This window comes from Petaurus breviceps, unplaced genomic scaffold, assembly GCF_028583685.1.
Source record: "Petaurus breviceps papuanus isolate PSGF00001 unplaced genomic scaffold, PetGlider_PUasm1.0 187, whole genome shotgun sequence".
In the NCBI taxonomy this organism is placed as follows: Eukaryota; Metazoa; Chordata; class Mammalia; order Diprotodontia; family Petauridae; genus Petaurus; species Petaurus breviceps.
This window is the reverse complement of record NW_027185799.1, coordinates 20,760,037-20,780,587: the sequence shown is the minus strand read 5'-3', so window position 1 is coordinate 20,780,587 and position 20,551 is coordinate 20,760,037. Positions and strand designations below refer to the sequence as shown.

At 33.8% G+C, this 20,551-nt stretch overlaps 1 protein-coding gene across 14 annotated transcripts in view; it reads right to left on the bottom strand.

The window, feature by feature from the left end:
* Positions 1 to 20,551, bottom strand: part of PTPRD (protein tyrosine phosphatase receptor type D) — a 2,782,277-nt gene that overhangs the window by 2,411,329 nt on the left and 350,397 nt on the right. The window lies entirely within an intron of this gene.

Here is a 20,551-nt window from a genome sequence, read left to right as displayed (position 1 = left end):
TCTTGTTGGAAAAAAAAGACTCAAAATGAACTCTAACATTTAAAGAACAAATAAGTCCTGCTACATAATCTTTTTCTAAAAACAGAGAATGATAGCATGGCATATAACCTTTTCTATGAGTCAAATATTATCATGTTTGCCAAGAAATTTAAAGATGAGACTGAGAATACAGACCAATATTATTAATCAATATTAATTTTACTTATTAAATAAAACCTTGGGAATATTTCCAAGTATTATTTGCAATTGAAGCAAAATTATAGTTCAAAATTAGGGAAAAAAACTATCAGAAATTATATTAAAAAGAAAAAAGTTATATCAGTGGGTATGAAAAGACTTTGATCAAATAGAATACTGACATATATTAAAAATGTAAACTAGAAAAATGGAAAAAATATCTTTCTATAGCATGAGGAAAATTATGTGTGTAAACCTAAAAGGTCACAGTATTTAGAATGGAGAAACACTTGAAAGATTTCTTCTAGAGCTCTTTACCAATATAATTTTACATAAATCTTGACATGTTACCTATAAAAATTAGGAAAGGAAAAAAAAATTGACAATTTTTTCAGAAAAGGAGGTGAAACCCATTTGTCATTGAATATGACATAATACTTTATTTAGAAAACCCATGAGAATCAACAAAAAAATTGAGATAATTTCTTAAAGTAACACCGTAGAAAAATTCACATTGTCATTTCTATATATTACCAGCAAAAATAAAAGTATTTGGAAGAGAATGACAATTTAAAATCAGAAAAAACATATAACTAACTAGTGGGATATCAACTGGCCAATATACAGAAGACTTATATAAGACCAAGTTGTTTCTTTAAGGCAGTTTTTTTTTTTTAACAGAAATTAAGATCTAAGTAGAAAAGTGTTCAATGTTCATGTAATATTAATAATATAATTATATCAACTTAGGTTACCCAAATTAATAGAAGTGCTTAAAATAATCCAACTAAAAACAAATAGTTATTATGTTTCTTATATTTAGATAGCTAGTTGGTACAGTAGACAGAGTGGAGGGCATGGAGTCAGAAAGACCAGAGTTCAAATTCTGCTTCAGATGTGTGGCCTTGAGAAAGCTACTTAGCCTCTATGTGTGTCCATTTCCTAATTTGTAAAAAGAGAAAAACAATAGTACCTAGCTCCCAGGGCATTTTTCAGAATAAATTGTGATAATCTTTGTAAATTGCTTTGCAAACATTAAAGTACTCTACAAATGCTAGCTATTTTATTATTATTATTGTTTCAGTAGTAGTAGTAGTAGTAGTAGTAGTAATAGTAGTAGTAGTAGTAGTAGTAGTAGTAGTAGTAGTAGTAGTAGTAGCACGCTTCTACCATGTGCCAGGCACTTGTTTTATATGAAGAATTTAAAAAAAAAAACTAAAACTTTATTGCCCTTCAGGGGATTAAATTCTATCTGGGGAGACCACATATAATATACTGCCAAATATAGTTTTATACAGGATATACACAAGTCAGAGGGAAAGGAATAAATATTTATACAGTGCCTACTATGTGTCAAGTACTGCACTAAAGTGCTGTTGTTATTTTTATTTTACAGTTGAAAAAACTTAGTCAAATAGAGGCTAAATAACTTACCCAGGATGACACAGCTTATAAGTGTTTGAATTATAATTGACCTCAGGCCTTCCTGATGCCAGGCTTGTCAATCTATATACTCTGGCACCTCACTTTATCACATATAAAAAAATACAAATTGTCAGAAAGAAAACACTAACAACTGAGCAGAGGGTGTAAATGATGGTTTCAATAAGAATGAAGTACTTAAACTCTTTGGAAATAAGGTTTATTTGCTGGAGATGAGGAAGGAATGCATTTCAGGCAAGGGTAATGGCTATCACAAATGTATGAAGGAGGAGGTGGAGTGTTGTGTATGAGAAACAGAAAGAAAGTCAGTTTGGCTAGACTAGAATGTTAGACTGGGACTAATATGTTATAATGCTATAAAGAGGTTTGTGTCAGCTTTTGAAGGACTTCCAAACTTAAAGAAATAAGACAGATTTGTTCCTGGAGGAAATAGTGAACTGTGGAGTTTATTAAATAGGGGAGTGACATGGTCAGGAATGTGATTAAGGAAAATCAATTTGGCAGTTGTGTTGAGAATATATTAAAAGTGAGGAAAGATTGTCTGATACTATATAAAAGAGAAAATCATATTAGTGAGCTAAATTAGATAATCAATATCGAGAAGCAAACTAATTAGTATAGTGTTTGATAAACCATAAGGGTATAAATGACAGAGAAAGGAGGTCATTGTTAAGCAAACATATCTGAAAACAAAATGGATACTATCTGGTGAAGAATTATTCCATTACAAACTGAGCATATGAATGATCTAGACATAAAAATCACACCGTGGTCACACTCTGCATATAACTAGGAATTGGTTAACATGTTCCTTAATTAAAGTTTTATTTTTTTCCTCTTTTCTTATTCTTTGTTACAAGAGGTAGCATATGAAGACAGATATATTTGGCAACATAGAAGTGATAGAGGTTATACTGTGGGAAACTGGTGCTCAACAGTCAACAAGGATATTGTAGAAGCCACTATCTAGGCCTGTGACAGTGGAGTCTTCATGGATCCCAGTAGCAGACAAATCTGTTTTACTCATTCTATCCTACAGCACAAACCCAACCACACAAGGGCTATCACATTGCTCAGACAGGGCAGGCCTAGTGTTTGACCTTCATGTAGAGGCTGAAACTAAAGGAGCCATGAAAGTTAAGTTGCTTTTCTTCTTAGAAGACAAGAAATATATATATATATATATCCTTCTAATTGAAGAGCATGCCAAAAAAAATCACTATACCAGATATAGCTTTTCCAAACATTTATGGAAATTTTCAAATAAGAGCTGTAAAGTTGACTACCATCCTTACCACTTATCATTCTAGGTGTTCTATAGGCATTAATACATCATTAAAAACCTTAATGCAGCTTGAATGTGGAACTTGATAATGGAACAGTGGAAACAAATTTGGCCTTTACTTGAATGAGAGATCATGAGGATGCTTCTCCATTACCTTAAACCTTGGAAAAGGAATTTCATTACAACCCTTTCTTGAGAGTTGAAAAGACTGTCTAAAAGTACACTGAGAAGATGGATCCACTGGAAGTCTAGAAAGTTCTATATATATTTAAAAAATAGTTTCAACAGTTTTGTGGAACTATTGGACTTTCATGCAGTCTTAGTACTGGATAAGGGAGGGAGGAGGGTTTCTTTTAGACTCATAAAGTCAATAAAGCAAAACTTCATGAGTTCCATCTCACCTTAGCTCAGACATCAGACAATTGGGAATGCCCTCACAGAGACCATCATTCAGGCTAGATTGACCTTTATGAGAGTTTTTCTGACCTGTTACTAATATATTTTAGTAATGAAGTTTGTTTCCTTGGGAGACACTTTTAATTTTAAAATACTTTCGCCGTGGTTGATCTCTCATTCTGAAGGTATTCTTTGTTTGATAATGGGAAAGAACTTTCCAGCCAACATCAGTTGACTTTGATGTAAGACTTAGCTCACTCAGTTATTGGCTGTGTTATTTTGGACAAATTATTCCACCTCAGTTTTATCTTTAAAATTAGGGAATTGAAGTAGCTGCTCTCCAAAATCTATTCTAGCTCGTCTGATATTCATTTATTTATTCATTATCATAATATTTCTCCCCTAAAAGACATTAAAATCTATAGCATCCTGATTCCATTGTATCTGTATTTATATCAATGTTGTACCCACCGTTTCCTATCATATGAAAAAGTTTTTGTACAAGTTCATATGGATAGATATAGAATAATGGATAAAAAAGATAATGGAATAGGAAAGCTAATTTGATTTATTTAAATCTCCTTAATCCAATCTAATTTAATCCAATAAATACTTAAGTGCCTACTATGTGGCACTGTGTTAGATTCTGCAGATAACAATACAGTTAATAAGAAGATAGTCCCTGCCCTCAAGGAGTCTACAATCTAATGAAGCAGCTCAGTGGGGAGGAATGTCATGGAACATCTAGGAGGTGGAGGTGAAACCACACAAAGCAGCAGATACAGAATAGAATAAATTCAAAAGTCTTGGTTCTGCCCTCTATAAAGAAAGGCACTGTTTAGGAGTTTGATATTCCACTCACCAGCCCTCTAATTAGAAGAGATAAGTGGTGTTAATCAAGGCTTAAATAAGGAGCATGGTGATGAGATTAGGACAGATGAATTTAATTTTGGAAAAGCATTTCCTGGAGTTGTAACTAGGCAGAGTAGGTGATGCAAACTGGAGTAAGTGATAGGACTGCTTAATAGGACTAGATATACATTTTATATGTATGCATATGTATACATATACACACACATAATTATATGAAATTTTCAAAAATATAAACTATGGCCCAAAGCCCCCTATGTGAAGCATTAAGTAAAAGGAAGTAAAGGCATTTAGAGGGTTCAACTTGGGGTGGAGTCAAGAAGGCAGAGTAGAGGAAGGAATCAACAGATCACTCCCAAAATTCCCATCCAAACAATTTAAAAATAGCAATTCATGTCAAATTCTAGAATGGCTGAGACAACAAAAGGTAAGAGTAAGACATTCTTCCAGCCCAAGACAACTAAGGGGGTCAGAAAGAGAAGTGATTCAGGGGTGGAGGTGAACCTGGAGCCCATGAAGATGATACATTAGTAGTGGGACTAGGTTATCATAACATAAACAGCACCATTTTTGAAAATTCAGCAAGGGGACATAGGAACTGGTCAGAAAGAAATTATAGGACCTGTGTGCTAGCACTAGACTCAGGACCAGATGCTGTTTGGTAAGTACATTGCCTATACATAATTTAGGGTTATAGTTCAAGGGCAAAGATGAGCATTTTTGGCTAAGAGGGAGGGGTATCCTTGAGAAGCAGTATTACTATTGGTCATAATGCTATCAGGGATGTTGAAGATAGTATAATTGCAATCCCAAGGGGAACAGGAGAGCAATAATCATATCTCTTCCAGATCTTCCACCTTGGAAGAACTGAAAATTTTGAAAAAGCCGGAAATTTAATACAGTGTTCTTCCCCTTACTGCTGTGCAGGAAAAGGGCCCAACTTTAACATAAAGTTTTTAAAACTCAAGAAATAAGGGTAGAAAAACAAGCAAACAACAACTAAAAAAGGATATGATTATAAAAATTGATTCTGGTGATAGAGAAGATCAAGAGAAACTCAGAAGAAGACAATCAAGTTAAAAGAACTACTAGTAAATTCACAATGATAGAGAAAAAAATGTGTATTAAGGTAAAAAATCCTCACAACCAAATGCAGAAAAGCAGACATACTTTCAGATCATAACTGCAATAAAAATTATATTCATTAAAGTACTGTGGAAAAATAGATTAAAAATTAACTTCATTAAAGAGAATGACAACCTTGAGACAACATTCCAAAATTTTTGAAATGAAGTCAAAGAATCAGGGAACCATAAAAATGAAGAGGGTCACCATAAAATGTTGAGGTTTAGGGGTGCATGAGACGCCAAAATACCAACACACTGGGTCCTGCCAAATGAATTCCACTCAAGCCTTCTTGCAGCCAAAGAAAAGCAAAGCTTATTAAAGGTTCACCATAGCAAGTAGACTCTTAAGGAGCCTCAGTATCTGTGATGCTTTCATTGGGCAAGTGGCCAGAATCATATGACAGAGTGAGGCTACACTAGATAATTCTCAGGTGCTCTCACACATCATGGAGGCAAGATGGGGTCTTAGAAACAAAAATTTTGTGGGAGAAATCTAGGGGTGGTTTAGGCGAGGGTCTTCAGGAGTCAAAGGAGGTCAGACTCCAGTGATGAGAGATTAAGGTGGGCAGTAGCTGGAGGCTACTTGGAGATGACACAAAGGATGGTTTGGGAGGATCAGGGTTGGGAGCTATCTGGACAAAGGAGGGCTAGGTAAGTAACAGAGGTTTGGGCTAAGCCACAATGAAAGGCTTATGGCCTCAGGCAAATGCCTCATCAAATGGGAAGATTCAGTCAGACTTCAAGGGGGTTCGCAGAGACTGTACCTCATCAAGAGTAGCAATTAAAAGAAATTTATATCTGCCAACGTGTACATCAACAAAATAGAGAAACAGATAAATTGATTGGTCATGCAACTATTAAAATATTAGAAAAAGAACAAATTAGAAATCTTCAACTAAACACTAAAATGAAAATCATGAGTCAAAGGAGAGATTAAGCAAATTGAAAGTATAAACATTGATCCAATAAATAAAACTGGAAACTGGTTTTATGAAAAAAATTAAAATTGATAAATCATTGGTAAATTTGATTTTTTTAAATAAGAAAATCAAAGTACTATTAAAAATTATTAGGATGAATGTTTCACAAATGAAGATGAAATTAAAGCAATTATCAGAAGTCATTTTGACCGATTATGTGCCAGTAAAACTGATAACTTAAGAGAAATATATTTATGAAAATATAAACTGCCTAGATTTACAGAAGAGAAAATAGAATGTTTAACAATACTATTAAAAAGAAAAGAAATTTTAAAAGTCATAAATGAACTCCATAAGAAAAGATCCCCAAGATCAAATAGATTTATAAGTGAATTCTACCAAACATTTAAGAAATATTTAATCACAATACTATATAAACTATTAAAAAAAAAAAGATAACAGAATCATACCAAATTCCTTTGATGACACAAATATGGTTTTGCTACCCAAACCAGGGAGACTAAAAGGAGAGAAAGAAAAATATACACCAATTTCCTAAAACAATCATACTGAAAAAAATAAATTAAATACAAGCAAGGAGCTTACAGCAAAAAATCACAAAGATTATATCCTATGACTAGGTGGTATTCATACAAGGAATGCAGGACTGGTTCAGTATTAGAAAAACTATCAGTACAATTGACCACATCAATAAAAAAATTAAAAAAACATATCAAACATATGATTTTATCAGTAGATGCAGAAAAAAGCTCTGAAAAGATATACCATTCCCAGAAAAACAAAACATTAAAAAGCATAGGAATAAATGGGCCCTTTTTTAAAAATGACAAGTAGTGTCTATCTAAAATCAAGAGCAAAGTCCATTAAAACCCAGTATTGTCCTAGAAATGCTACCTATAGCAATAAAAGAAAAATAAATTGAAAAAATAAAAAGAAGCAGAGGAAACAAAATTATCACTCTTTACAATCACCTTCCTTAGAGTTCACCTCTCTTATTATACATTTTAAATAAAGGCCTTCAATTAATTATTTTTCTGAACATTTGGCTACATCATGGTGATGGATGTATTTTCCCTTGGCTGTTAGGAGATACACTTGTTTTTTTAGGTCTTGGTGTATCACAAAGTAAATCATACATTGAAACAAGACTATAACTTTTCCAAAGTGTAGTTAAGTTCTGAGAATACCTTACCAACGAAACCAGACTTCCCTATTTCTCAATTAAAAGTTTATTGATGAATGTTTACATAGTCACAAAAATATCAATCATAAATTTTAAAGAAAGGATAGGTTTTCAGTGTTAGTTTCTCATTCTTCTTCCCTGTTTCTTGGTTTTTCTAGTTACAGCTAAATTTTGGGGGTGTTTTTAGTTACTGTGCTAAATATTATTCAGTAGGATTAAAAGACAACAGTGGTATGGATTCTAAGTATTTACCATTTGGGATTTATTAATCAATATTAGATCAAAGTTTGAAAATTAGATCTTTTTAAAACATGTCATGTTTCTCCTTGTGTGAGTAGGAACATTTATTTTTTCCTAAATAAATAGGACTGTACCTTGGGGAAACATGCTATAGAAAATGTATACTACTCTGATGGCATCTCTGACCTGTCTGAAGATGGAAGTCTTTCAAAGTTTTATTATCCTTTTTATAGACTTAATAAAGAACAAGTATTCTCTCCTAAGGGGAATATTATTTAATGAGTTTGTCTCACTTCAGGAGAATGAAATTGTAACTCTTTGGAATGATGAGAATTCAGACAGAAAGAAGAAAAAGAACTTGATTTAAATGGCACTAGGAATTTACTGATGTAAGAGTAGAGAAGGTTTCAGTGTCACTTATACTGAAAAAAGTTGCTTAGAACTCTGACCTGTTATTCCCAAAGAATGGAAATTAATGTAATTAAGCTCCTTTGGTGGAGAAAGAGTGCTTTTGGAGACTAGTCAAGTCAAAGTTGCTTTTTATAGGGTAACAAAAGACTACAGGACAATAGGGTTGCATTATAGATTAGTAGGTTTTGTGTTACATATTTTTTTCCTATGTTCTATCGCACCATGATAGTCTTATGAACTCAACAAGAAAATTACTTTTATCAAAACACAGTCAAATGAAATAATGGATATTGGAAAGTTAATTTATCCTCATAGCAAGTGATTCCATACAAACCTTTTTCTAAAGAATATAAATTTTAGAGAATAACCAAGGAAACATAATTCTTTGTGTTACATATATGCGATTTCCCCTCCAATATATACTACAATCAGGCTCCCATTTAGATGCTGGATACTTCAGAGTTATCTGAGGCATGCAGAATTTAAATGTCTGTTTCAGATTTATAAAGGAAGTGTCCAGGTATTCATGACCTCAAGTCCAGGACTCTATCTACTAAAGTACCAGATGATGAGCAGACATCCAATTTCAACTGGGAGAATTCTACCCTCTTGGCTCTCTCCCTTGCTCCCTTCTCCAGAAAACAACAATCTTACGTAGGAGAATTCTGTGAAAGAAAGTTCTGGGGGGCAGGAGTGGGAAGGGCCTCCTTGCTACTTGATTGCTCACACAACTTGGATGATATGTGAGTCAATATATCAATTCCTATTGGTGGCATGGAAGATCATCAAGCCTAACACTGCCTCCTAAATTCTTCTAGGCTTTATCTTTTGTATTACCTCTATATGCAGTGTAGACTTCCCCTCTAATACCCCCTTCTGTCATCAGAACTCAGTTTGTAATCTAAGGCTTTCCAAGGGCCTTGTCATCTACCCTTCCATTGCCTCTTTGGGACTTCTAGGCCTTTCTATCTTTCTTTAATGGATTATTTCCTCCAATTCAAATGTGAGTTCCTGAAAACAGGCCATCAATTTTTTTTTCCACTTGCATCTTTAGTCCTTAGCACAAGACTTGGACAGGATGCTTAATAAATTATTATTTTTTAATTTATCCATTCAATCACTCATTTATATTTGAAAAATAAAATAAACGTGACTGGCATCATTAGGTACATTATGCCTATGTTTTTAGCAGAGGGTTGATAAGATCCTTTAATCAAGTGAGTCCACTTTAACCCTTCTCCAAACCACTTGAGTTTCTAGAATGTGATTGGAAGATAATTTCCAAATATAACAAGGTGCTAAGGTTTTGCCATTTTATAACTGAGAACATCATTTTTAATTTTGTAAAATATGTGAGAGGAGGAAACAATATATTGCAACCTCTGGATACAAAACTTCACTAAACAGACCTAGAAAATGTGCCAGATCAGATTCTGATGGGGAAATACAGAAGCCATAGTGAATCCTTTGAATGGTCTTAGGTTAGCATGGGAAAACAGATCAAAGTCTGCTGACAAGGCATGGGGCTGGGTCAGGAACATGGTGGCACACTATACTCCAGCACCCACATAGAGACTGTGCACTAGGACAAGAGAAGGTCCTAAATTCATAGCAGGACAGTGTCAGAATCATATGGGACAGTGAAATGGGGACAGATATTAACTGGCAGCTTTGTCGTACACTACCTGTCACAGACCCATGGGTGAATGAAAAGGGGACCAGCCCAAAAGGGAGGTGTTTCTGATTAGGGAGGCCCTGGACAGTGTATCAAGTAGGAAATATGAAAGCAAGCAAGAGTGATTTCATTCAGACCCCTGGAGTACAGCAGGATTTCATTCCTAGCAATTAGGCCAGTACATAGAGAAATAACCAGAGCAAGGATTCTAGACCAAAGGGGAGCCAGTGGAATTTCCTATATTGGTAGTAGGGGTTGAATCCAGCAGTATTCTGTTTTTGCCCTAATGGAAGTCCAGTTCAGGAACTTATGGAACTTAGACCATGTGGGCAGCAATCAGACTCTATTCTAAATCAGACCATTTGGGGAACTTTCAAAGCTGGTATGGTCCTGAGATCCTAAAATAATGCAACATTAACTGCCTCAATAAAGTAACAAAAAGACCACTCTAGACAACTCCTACAGAAACATGGCATGACATGCCCTCATGTAAAGATGTGAATCAGGAAGTATGTTATAAGAAGAGGTCAAACCTCCCCCCCAAACAAACAAACAAACTGCAGCAAAACATGCTATTATGGTGGCAGGAGTGCTCAATGTTCAAACACAGAAGGAAAAAATGACTTTGGAATACTCATAAGCAATGCCTCAGAGAAAAATATAGCTTGGGCACAAACTCAACTCAAATTACTAAAAAAGATGAAGCAAGAATTTTTTTTATTCTAAAAAATATTTTTATAAAAAAATGAGAGCACTTGAGGGAAACATTGCAAAAAAGGAGAATTATGGAAGAATTGGAAAGGGAAGGAACAGCTTGCTACAAAATTTGCTCAAACAACCAAATCCCTGAAAATTAAAATGGACCAAATAGAAATAAATTTCTTCACAACATATCAGGAAACATAAAAAAAGTCAAAAACCTTTTTTTTTTAAAAAGAAGAAAATATAAAGTTTAATTTCAAAGACAAGTGACCAAGAAAACAGATCAAGGTGAAAAAAATTAAGAATCATTGAACTACTTAAATATTGTGTCCAAAAAAAAAAAGAACCTAGACATCATATTTCAAGAAATGTTGGAAGAAAATTGTCCAAATCTCACAGGACCAGAGGGCAAAGTGGAGATAGAAAGAATTGACTAGTTATCTCCTGAAAACACACACACACACACACACACACACACACACACACACACACAAATACCAGGTACATTCTAATAAAAATATAGAGCTTCCAAGTAAAAAAAAAAAATACTGCGAGGAGCTAGCATGGGGGAAAAAATGTATCAAAGAGGCACAGCTGGGATCACACATGATTTAACAGCCACCACTCTAATGAATCTGACAGCTTGGAATATAATATCCCAAAAGGTAAAGGGTATAGGCTTACAGACAAGAAAAACTTAGCCAACAAAACTGCATGTAATGCTATAGGTGGGAAAGGGGAATCTTTAATGAAATTGAGGACTTCCAAGTATTCCTAATGAAAAAAACAATACTATAGTGCAATTTTGAAGCTCAACCTCAGGAGGTAAGAGAAATATAAAAAGGTAAACATGATAAACAATGATAATTCACTGAACAAGGATAAATGGCTTGTATTCAAATATAGATAGGTGATAAATATACCCCCTCTGAGCCCTATCATAATCATGAGTCTTAGAAGGGATCTAATAAGATAAGACATGGGAGAGGTTCTATTATGTCTTCATCTTATGAGAAGAATGTAAAAAAAAATTAATTTAAAGGTGAAGAGGAATACACTCAGCAGGGGTGGGAAGAGGAGGAACAGAAAGGTTAGGGGAAATTATCTCATATAATTAGGGTTTGCAAAGAAACATCTATATAAACTATGAAGAGGGAGTGTGGTGTATAGCTTACACATCAATCTCATGCTGATCTGAACTTTATAAAGAAATGAAGAAAACATGTATACACACAAGAGTTTGGTAACAGAAATACATTTTATTCAACAGTAAAACAGAAGGGAGAATAGATTAAGAGAGAGAACAGTTCTAAATAAAACAAAATATGAGGATGTACAAACATATTTATAACATTTTTGAGGTGGCAAAGAATGAAAATTTGAAAGGGTGCCCATAAATTGGGAAGAGATGTACCAGTTATGAAGGCATGGATGAGCAACGTGGAACACTTGTATGATCTGAAACCAAGTAAATGAACAAAACTAGAAGAATTTATGCAATAACAGCATTAAGATAAAGGCAAAATATTTGTAAGAATTAGTAACTTTTCAGTTTAATGAACAACCATGATTTAGGACTACTAATGATGAAACACACTATGAACAATGCTGATGGAGAAATTCAAGAGTGCATTTTATACACACACACACACACACACACACAAACTATATATAAATATATGTGGATATTTATATGTTTTAAATCCAAGCACCAGCAGCTCTCCAGAGAACTGCTGCTGTGAATAGCTTTAAGATTCTGATCACACAGTATAGTGAACTCTATTTATTTAGCAGTAAATTAAAGAAAAACATTCACAGAACTTAAGTACAGCATTCACAATGATATAACATAAAAACTTATCACTGAAGTGGCCACATAGTTTTAAACAAAAGATATCATTCAATACATCCTTAATTCAATCATCCTCAAGGAGCAAGCCTTCTTAAGGGATACAAAATACAAAGGTCAAAGTTTTCCCACCTGCTACATTGTCTTAATCTCTCAGTCAAAAAGTCTTCTTTCTTCTTGATTGGAGATTAGTTTCCAGTCATCCTTAACTCAATCATCCATAAAGAGTGCAAGGTAACAACTATAAAGTTCTCCCACCCGTAGGCCACAGTAAAGCAAGATCTTCTCAGTCAGTGCCCAAGGAGTATACAAGGAGAGGTCTTCATCTTGGCTCGAGGCTGGCTCTGAAATTCCATGGTTTCTCTTCCATAGGTCCAGTTCTTGTTTGAATCTACCTGTCACCTGGATTCACAGGCTGGCAGCTCTCAGTTCCTTGTCCAGCTCCTTTTCCAGTTCCTCATCCAGCTCCCATTTCATATTGAAGCTCATAGTGACCCGTCCACCTTAAATCCTTTGCAGTTTCTGTTTCTGGGAACACAAAGCTTAACAGAGCCAAAACAACATTCACTCACATTTCAGGTACCATCATCAATTCACTATCTGCCTGTGAAATCAATACAGACCCAGAAACAGATCTGAGAACTCAGCATGGACGCACAAACAAGGTGTGAGAACTCAAAATAGGCCTACAAACAAGGTCTGAGAGCCCAACACATATCGTCAGAATAGACCCCAGACCTCTGAAACCATCCTCCAGGCCTTCTATAAACAGACAACAAGAAAATCCTCTTTCAGGGTTTCCAGTAAGGTCCCAGGGCTTCTGTACAAAGTATTACAAACACAAATCAACACAGACAGAACAGACAAATAGAGTGCCGGCCATCACAAGTGTTTCCTTCTCAGTTCTGCTCTCTCCCAGCTTGTGCTGCTGCTTTTATATGGTCATTAGCTCTTCCCTGTTCTTCCCACCTCTTATATCCTTCCTGTTCCTGTCTTTGGTAATTCCCTCTCACTGTGGTTTTCACAAGTTCTGTTTCTTAACAAGGACTTGATATAATCACAGGCAAGGCTCAACTGAAACAAGGCACTAAATACTTGTTTGCTTGCCATTACATATGTATGCATGTATGTGTGTGTATATATACATATGTAAATGTGTGTACATATACACATGTGCAAACACACACATTTATGTAGCCAATGTGGACACCTGTTTTGATTGACTATACATGTTTTTAATGGGATTTTTTTAAATTATTAAGTTGAGAGAGGGTGTATAAATGGGGGAGGGTGAAAAGGCAGATTTGTGATGATTTAAAAAATGATAAAATGAAAAATGTAATAAAAAAAAGTTTGAGACCTTTGGTGACTTAGGGTCTGAGTAGCCTGTTCAAAGACTGGGAAGAAAATACAAAATTCCTCCGGGAAATATGAAAAACAAAATCCCCATCAATTTATGGAATTAATGACAGCTGGACATTGGCCTAGTGACCTAGTCTTAAAACGCTGTCTATATTTTTAAGGTCACTGGTATGATATCACTTAACAAATTGCAAAATCAGACACTAAGAAACAGAAAGGGAAAAGTGAGCAAAATCCACTATCTCTATTACTTTCCCTCAAATTCTATAAACTCATTGCATGTGCTCAGAGTTGGGGAGGGAATCAAATAATTAGGAGTCCCCTGATCTACTCCCCCTAGTAGATTCTTTAAAATAAAAAAAAAATTATGTTTTTAGGCTATTTTGTTTTTATTTTCCCCTAGTAGACTCTTAATAAATGCTTGGTAATTGAATAATTGGAGTCAGGAAACCTGGGTTTAAATTCACACAGGAATTTACTAGCTATAGAAGTTTGACTATCAGTGCAACTCTCAGATCCTCTATTTCCTCATCTGTAAAATGGGAACAATAATGTTCCAAATAATGAACAAACTTTTTCACTGAATTTCTGGAATTAAAAAAACCCTCAAATTTTTATAGCTTTATGCAGTTTTAAACTATTATGAAGGTTGTTTCTTTGAAAGCAGTAATAAATATTATTTCCCATTTAGTGGAGTAAATAATACATATTGATAAAAAATTAATTTATGAGAAAAGTCATAAATACATGATGAACCTGCAGGCTGAGAAAATAAGAAGATAATACATTATAGGACTTATACCTAGAAAGGGCCTTAGAAATTACCTAATTTAAACCCCTAATTTTACAGTTGAGGAAATTGATGCATCAAAGATTACCCAATGACAGCTTCAAAAAGAAATCATTGAGTTCAAATCCAGTATTATTTCTACTTTCTAGCAAGCATCATGCATATTTCATTACCTAAAAACTTCTTGTTGGGGTTAGTAAATGACTTTTGGTCAGACTTTTCCAAAGTGTTTGAAATGGGACTTGCCCACCCTTCTTCCTAACACCAATGCAAGCCTTCCATACAACTATGTGCTTTCTCTTGTTCTTTATGTAGGTGTTTTATAGGTTTATTGGTTCGACTGAATGGGGGAAAAGGATAATTCTTGAAGACATTTTCAGGTTAGAATTAGTCCATTTTAACCAGTGTAATCTGATATTAAAGGGAGAATATGGTAACTAATTAGAGAAAGAGGATCAACCCTTTTGTTTGAAGAGGGTATCATAATTATAGTTCACCCTCATCTATTTTCACGTCATTGATTGTTGGCTGGTAGGCCATTTTTCACTTAATTTTGATACTGATTGAGTTGTACTCACTTCCTTTATAGAGAAATGCTGTAATAAACTCAAAGCAAGTGAAGCAACTTTCACCCTGCTTAATTATCCAGAGGCTAAAGAGTCACCTTCACTCATGTGAAACCACAATTCAGAGCTGGTCATATGTCATCCAATATTAATTCATAACCTCTTTATGAATTAATTTGATGACCTTGAAAATATGTCTTTTTATGAATGGTTTATGATGTTTCTTTTTATCCATTTTATCATTTACTATATCATGTTTCATTTGACTAGTGAAGAATTAGCACAATTTGCTTTTTTGAAAGTAGAAATTCTGTCACCTACATACTAAAGAAGTCAAAATCATGCTTATAATATAGAAAACTTTCTTACATTTTTAAGAAAGAGGCAATGAAATGCCCATTGAGCAAGTCAAGTACACAAGCACTTATTGTTTACTATTTGCCAGGCACTCTGCTAAGCATTGGAGGCACTGAGAATATTAAATATAATATTTTATGTTTTTCTACACTGCAAAATTATATGTAATGATATGTATGACTGTGGCAACATATCGAGAATTTAAATAGAAATTAGCTTCACATCCTAAGAGAAGGTTGTAAAAGATAATTACAGGACTTTCAGAGGTCCCCATGGAAGGGACTTCTTACAGAGAACGTTTATGCCAAACTCTACCTAACAAAAAAATTCTCTCTATCAACAAAATCACCAATAAGCAGTGTCTAGGCTTTGCCTAAAGATCTTTATTGAGGGCAAGTCCACCATCTTACAAGGTAGCTCATTTGTTGACAAATATGTTACTGTCTATTTACATTTCATCATAATTAAATTTTCAACTTCCTTTCATAGATCCTAGAACTGTCCCCCCACAGAACTAATTACAAAAAGCCCAAATTCTCTTTTACATGGCATCGCATCAAATACATACTATGACCACTGTAATTTCTATCAAAATTCTTGATAAAATCTCAACAATGCAATCAGCAAACACTGTACAAAGAAATGTACTAGGCAGTATGTAACAAAGGCAAAGAGAGAAATAAGTTCCTTCACTCTACTCAGTCAAGTAGTTTTTATTAACAAGCTACGAAGTGCCAGTCCCTATGCTAAGCACTGGGGATACAAAGTCGTGCAAGACAGTCCCTGCTTTTACAGAGCTCATCGTCTTAGCATGAAAATAGCTACGTACATGTAAGTGTATGCATTATTACACCAACAGAAGAAAGGTGCCAGCATTAAGGGTGATCAGAAAAGGCTTTTAATAAAAAGTGGAACTTTGATACTTAAAGGAAGTCATAGAAGCCAAGAAGCAGGGAAGGAAGTGAATTTTACAAATGTAATACAATATGCACACCTAGAATTATAAATTATTTTAAGATGCTCCAAGGAGTTAGAGAACTCTACCTATAATTAGGAAAGGCCTCCAGTAAGAGGTAGCAATGGAATTTTGCTTTGTCAGAAGCTAGGGATTCAAAAAGAAAGTATACTCTAGACATGGAAAACAACTTGTTAAAATCTCTGAGGTGGGATATGGGGTTACATGTATGGGAAACAGCTAATAGGCCAGTTTGACTAGAACTGACAGTACATGAATTAATATGAAATGAGACAGCAAAGGTTGGTGGGAACCAGATTATAAAAGCCGTTAATGCTAATTTAATTAGTTTTGCTATTGTTTTTGCTTCAGAAGTCTCTAGGAGTCACTGAAGATTTGTGAGTGAAGAAATGACATGGCAAGGATTATGGTTTAGGGATATCAATTTGGTAACTCTATGGAGTGGAGAATGGAATAGATTTTGTGTAGGGGGAGGTTGGAAGCAAGGAAACTAATTTAGCAGCTGTTGTGATATTTCACGTGAGAAGTAATGACAGTCTTAAGTACATTGTTGGTTGTGTAGGTGGAGAGAAGGTAAGAATGTGATAGTTATGAAATATGTAAAGGGAGACTAGAGAAGATTTGTCGAATTATTACATATGGAAGAATGATGAGGTAGAGGGAAAAGACTTGGAGGTTTCAAACATGGATCTATAGGATTATAGTATGATTCTTCCTTCTTACTCTAAAATCTATATATGGTATCTTATACTTTCTAATAACCTTTTACCTCAGTATCACTTTTCTGGGTCATGGAATCATAGATTAAACATTAACTGAAAATAAATTATTTAATCCTGAAAAATCAGTGAGTCAAAAAAGAATCATAGAAACAATCAATAATTTCATTAAAAATAATGACAGCAATGGAACAATAGAGCAACCAAAACAAGACTTAATGGGAAAATTATATCTCTAAAATATACATTTGTAAAAGAGAGAGAGAATAAATTGATGAATTGAGGATGGAACTAAAAAATTAGAAAAAGGACAAATTAAAAATCCCTCATTAAACACCAAAATGGAAAATCCTAAAAACAAAGAAAAAAAAAGAGGTTTGTAAAATTGAAAGTAAGAAAAACATTAAACTAATAAGCAAAATGAATAGCTATTTTTGTGAAAATAGATAAGCCATTGCTAAATTTTATTGAATAAAGAAAGAAGAAAATCAAATTGCTGGTATCAAAAATGAAGAGTCAATGTATCATCAAATGAAGATGAAATTAAAGCAAATATTTGAAGTTGCTGAATTATATGTCAGTAAAATGACCATCCAAATTAAATGGATGAATACTTACAAAAAATATAAATTGCCAAGATTAACAGATGAGGACATAGAACATTTGAGTAACCTTATTTCAAAAAAAGAAATTGAACAAGGAATCAATGAGCTCCCTAAGGAAAAAATTCCCAGTAGTACATGGATTTAAAAGTGAATTCTATGAAACATGTAAACCCAATTCTATATAAACTATGTTTATATAGTATATATATGATATATATATTATATATATAATATATGTTTATATAGTATAAACTATATTAAAATATGTAAAGAAGGACCCCTATCAATTTTTTTATAATGCAAATATAGTTTCGATACCTAAACAGGGAAAGCACAAAAAGAGAAAGAAAACTAATCAACTTGATTTCAATCTGTATTACAAAGAAGTAATCATCAAAAAATTAAAAAATCTCATGCTGTCTTAGAAATAGATTATTGGATTAGTGGGGCAGAACAGATGCACAATACACAGTAACAAATGACAATAGTAATATAGTATTTGATGAACCCAAAGATCCAAATTTTGAGGGCAATAACTTAACATTTGACAAAAATTGCTAGGAAAACTGGACAGGAATTTGGCATGAACTAGGTATAAATGAACATCTCACACTATACAGAAAGATAAGATAATAAAGGACAATTAACCCTTCAATTCCCTTGTACACCAAGAGGAGATACACTTGAAACAAATTAAGATAGAATAATTATGACAGGGTACTAGTCTGCCTAGACAATGAGTTCTATGATGTCAGGGGCCCTATCTTATTTGATCTCTGGGTCTTCCACCTCTGACATTTTGGATCTATTTAATCATGTGAAAATAACTTATGTTCTCAGTGTTTTAGATAGCCTCTAAGACTATGCATTGAAGAAAAAGTGCCAACTTGCACTGTAGTGTTTCCATATCAATGAATTCACAAGATTGAACTCAATACCTTATCTCCTCTAAAGACTGATTCACCTCTACCAAATAAATATTTGTTTAATTAATTGAATTTATAGAAGCATTCTTCAAGACAACATTTTCCTAGTGTAATCTGATACTTTGAGAGAATTATGAAGATATCCAGTTTCCTCATTCTTTTTAATTTTTGATTGTGGGGACAAGATGAAAGATAGAAGATCTAGGTGGTAGTCAGAGTAAAGACTGAAGACACAAATTGCTGGCATGTGTAACTGCCTATGATTTTTAAGTTGTTAATTAATTTAAACATTGAAACAAGAAGAATGGCCTTTAATGCCCTGATTAACAGTAACATTTGATGCTCCTCTGCTGTTTGATTCAAGCACCAAAGAAATAACTTTGTAGGTATTAATGGAAAAAAGACTAGATCTGGAGTCAAGAGAACCTATTGTAAAATTCCCCAGTTCTACTAAGTGCTATTTAAGTGCACTAAGGCAAATCATTTAACCTTATCAAAACCTGAGTGGTTTTGAGTTTTTTTTGGGGAGGGCAATTGAGGTAAAACAACTTGCCCAAGGTCACACAGCTAGTTTTGTGTTAAAGTGTCTGAGGCTGGATTTGAACTCAGGTCCTCCTGACTCCAGGGATGGTGCTCTGTTCACTGTGCCACCTAGCCACCCTAGGAGTTGTTTTAATTTTAATTCTTCTTAAAAGTGATTTAGACTGTGTTTTCATAGGGGCACTTAAAGTTTATTATTCATCTTTTGAAAACTGTTCAGATACTTTGAACTTATGGATGAAATTGGAGTATGTATTTTATTTAAAAAATTTACTCAATCCCTCAGGAGCTACAGAATATGACCAAAATGTGTATGTTTCTGAGTATGTTAAGGGAATTAGGAAAAAGGTGATATGGTAAGGGAAGGATTCAGTGGGCTACTCAAGTTTATGTTACATACTGACCTCTGACCTATGGGAGAATTATGAGAGACAGGAAAATAGTGTTATACATATATATATATATATGTGTGTGTGTGTGTGTGTGTATATATACATATATATATATATAGTTATTATGGACATAAGTTATTTCTGGGTGATGTAGGTTGAAACAAGCAATAACAATATATTCAATATTAAAAGTATTGTTCCTATTGTATCATACTATTATGAAAGCTGGTCTCAGTTCCCTTCTTTTGCAAAATGACAAAGTTAAAGTAGATGATCCCCAACATCTATTCCAGTTTTAAGATCTTATGATTCTTCGGTCTCAGAGTTGGAAGTTCATAAAATCATGTTGTTTATACTGTGTTTAGAGAATTTTGTACAGAACCACAAAACTTTTCTGATATTATATCACTTCAAAGACTGTTGTTTCTTTCCACAGAGAAAGTAAATGAACTAGATGTATATTTTTTGAAATGTTTAGAACACAGATTTGAATTTAAAATTGAATGTATGAGAGGAATGTGTGTGAGAGCAGGAAAGGAAAAAAAGTGAAATATTACTGAGAATTTAAAAGAGTTTTTTCTTTGGTAAACAGGTCACCCTTTTATCTAGAAAAACTTCAAACAGAAAAAATAGGAACTGCCTTTAATAATAGAGAGGAGGATAAATGGATTCATACTAAACCTATTTGCTAAGAGAGACTGAGCAAATAAATAATGTGATACTTTATTTCCTTATTTCTCATAACCCTTTCTTTGAGCATACTACAATTTCATCAGTGACTTAATAAAATGTGAATAATATGACTGCCAAGTGGAAAAAAAAACCTATTAAGAATTTAAAGTCACTGAAATCCAACACCCTTTCTGTTTACAAAACCTACTAAAATGAAGAGCTGCAATGCCTAGAAAACATGTTGAAATGTATTATATTAGCATCATGTATCATGATCTATTTATTCTGGAAAAAAATAAAACATAGCTTTAACATTTTTGGTAGTGGAATATTTCATTGAATACTGA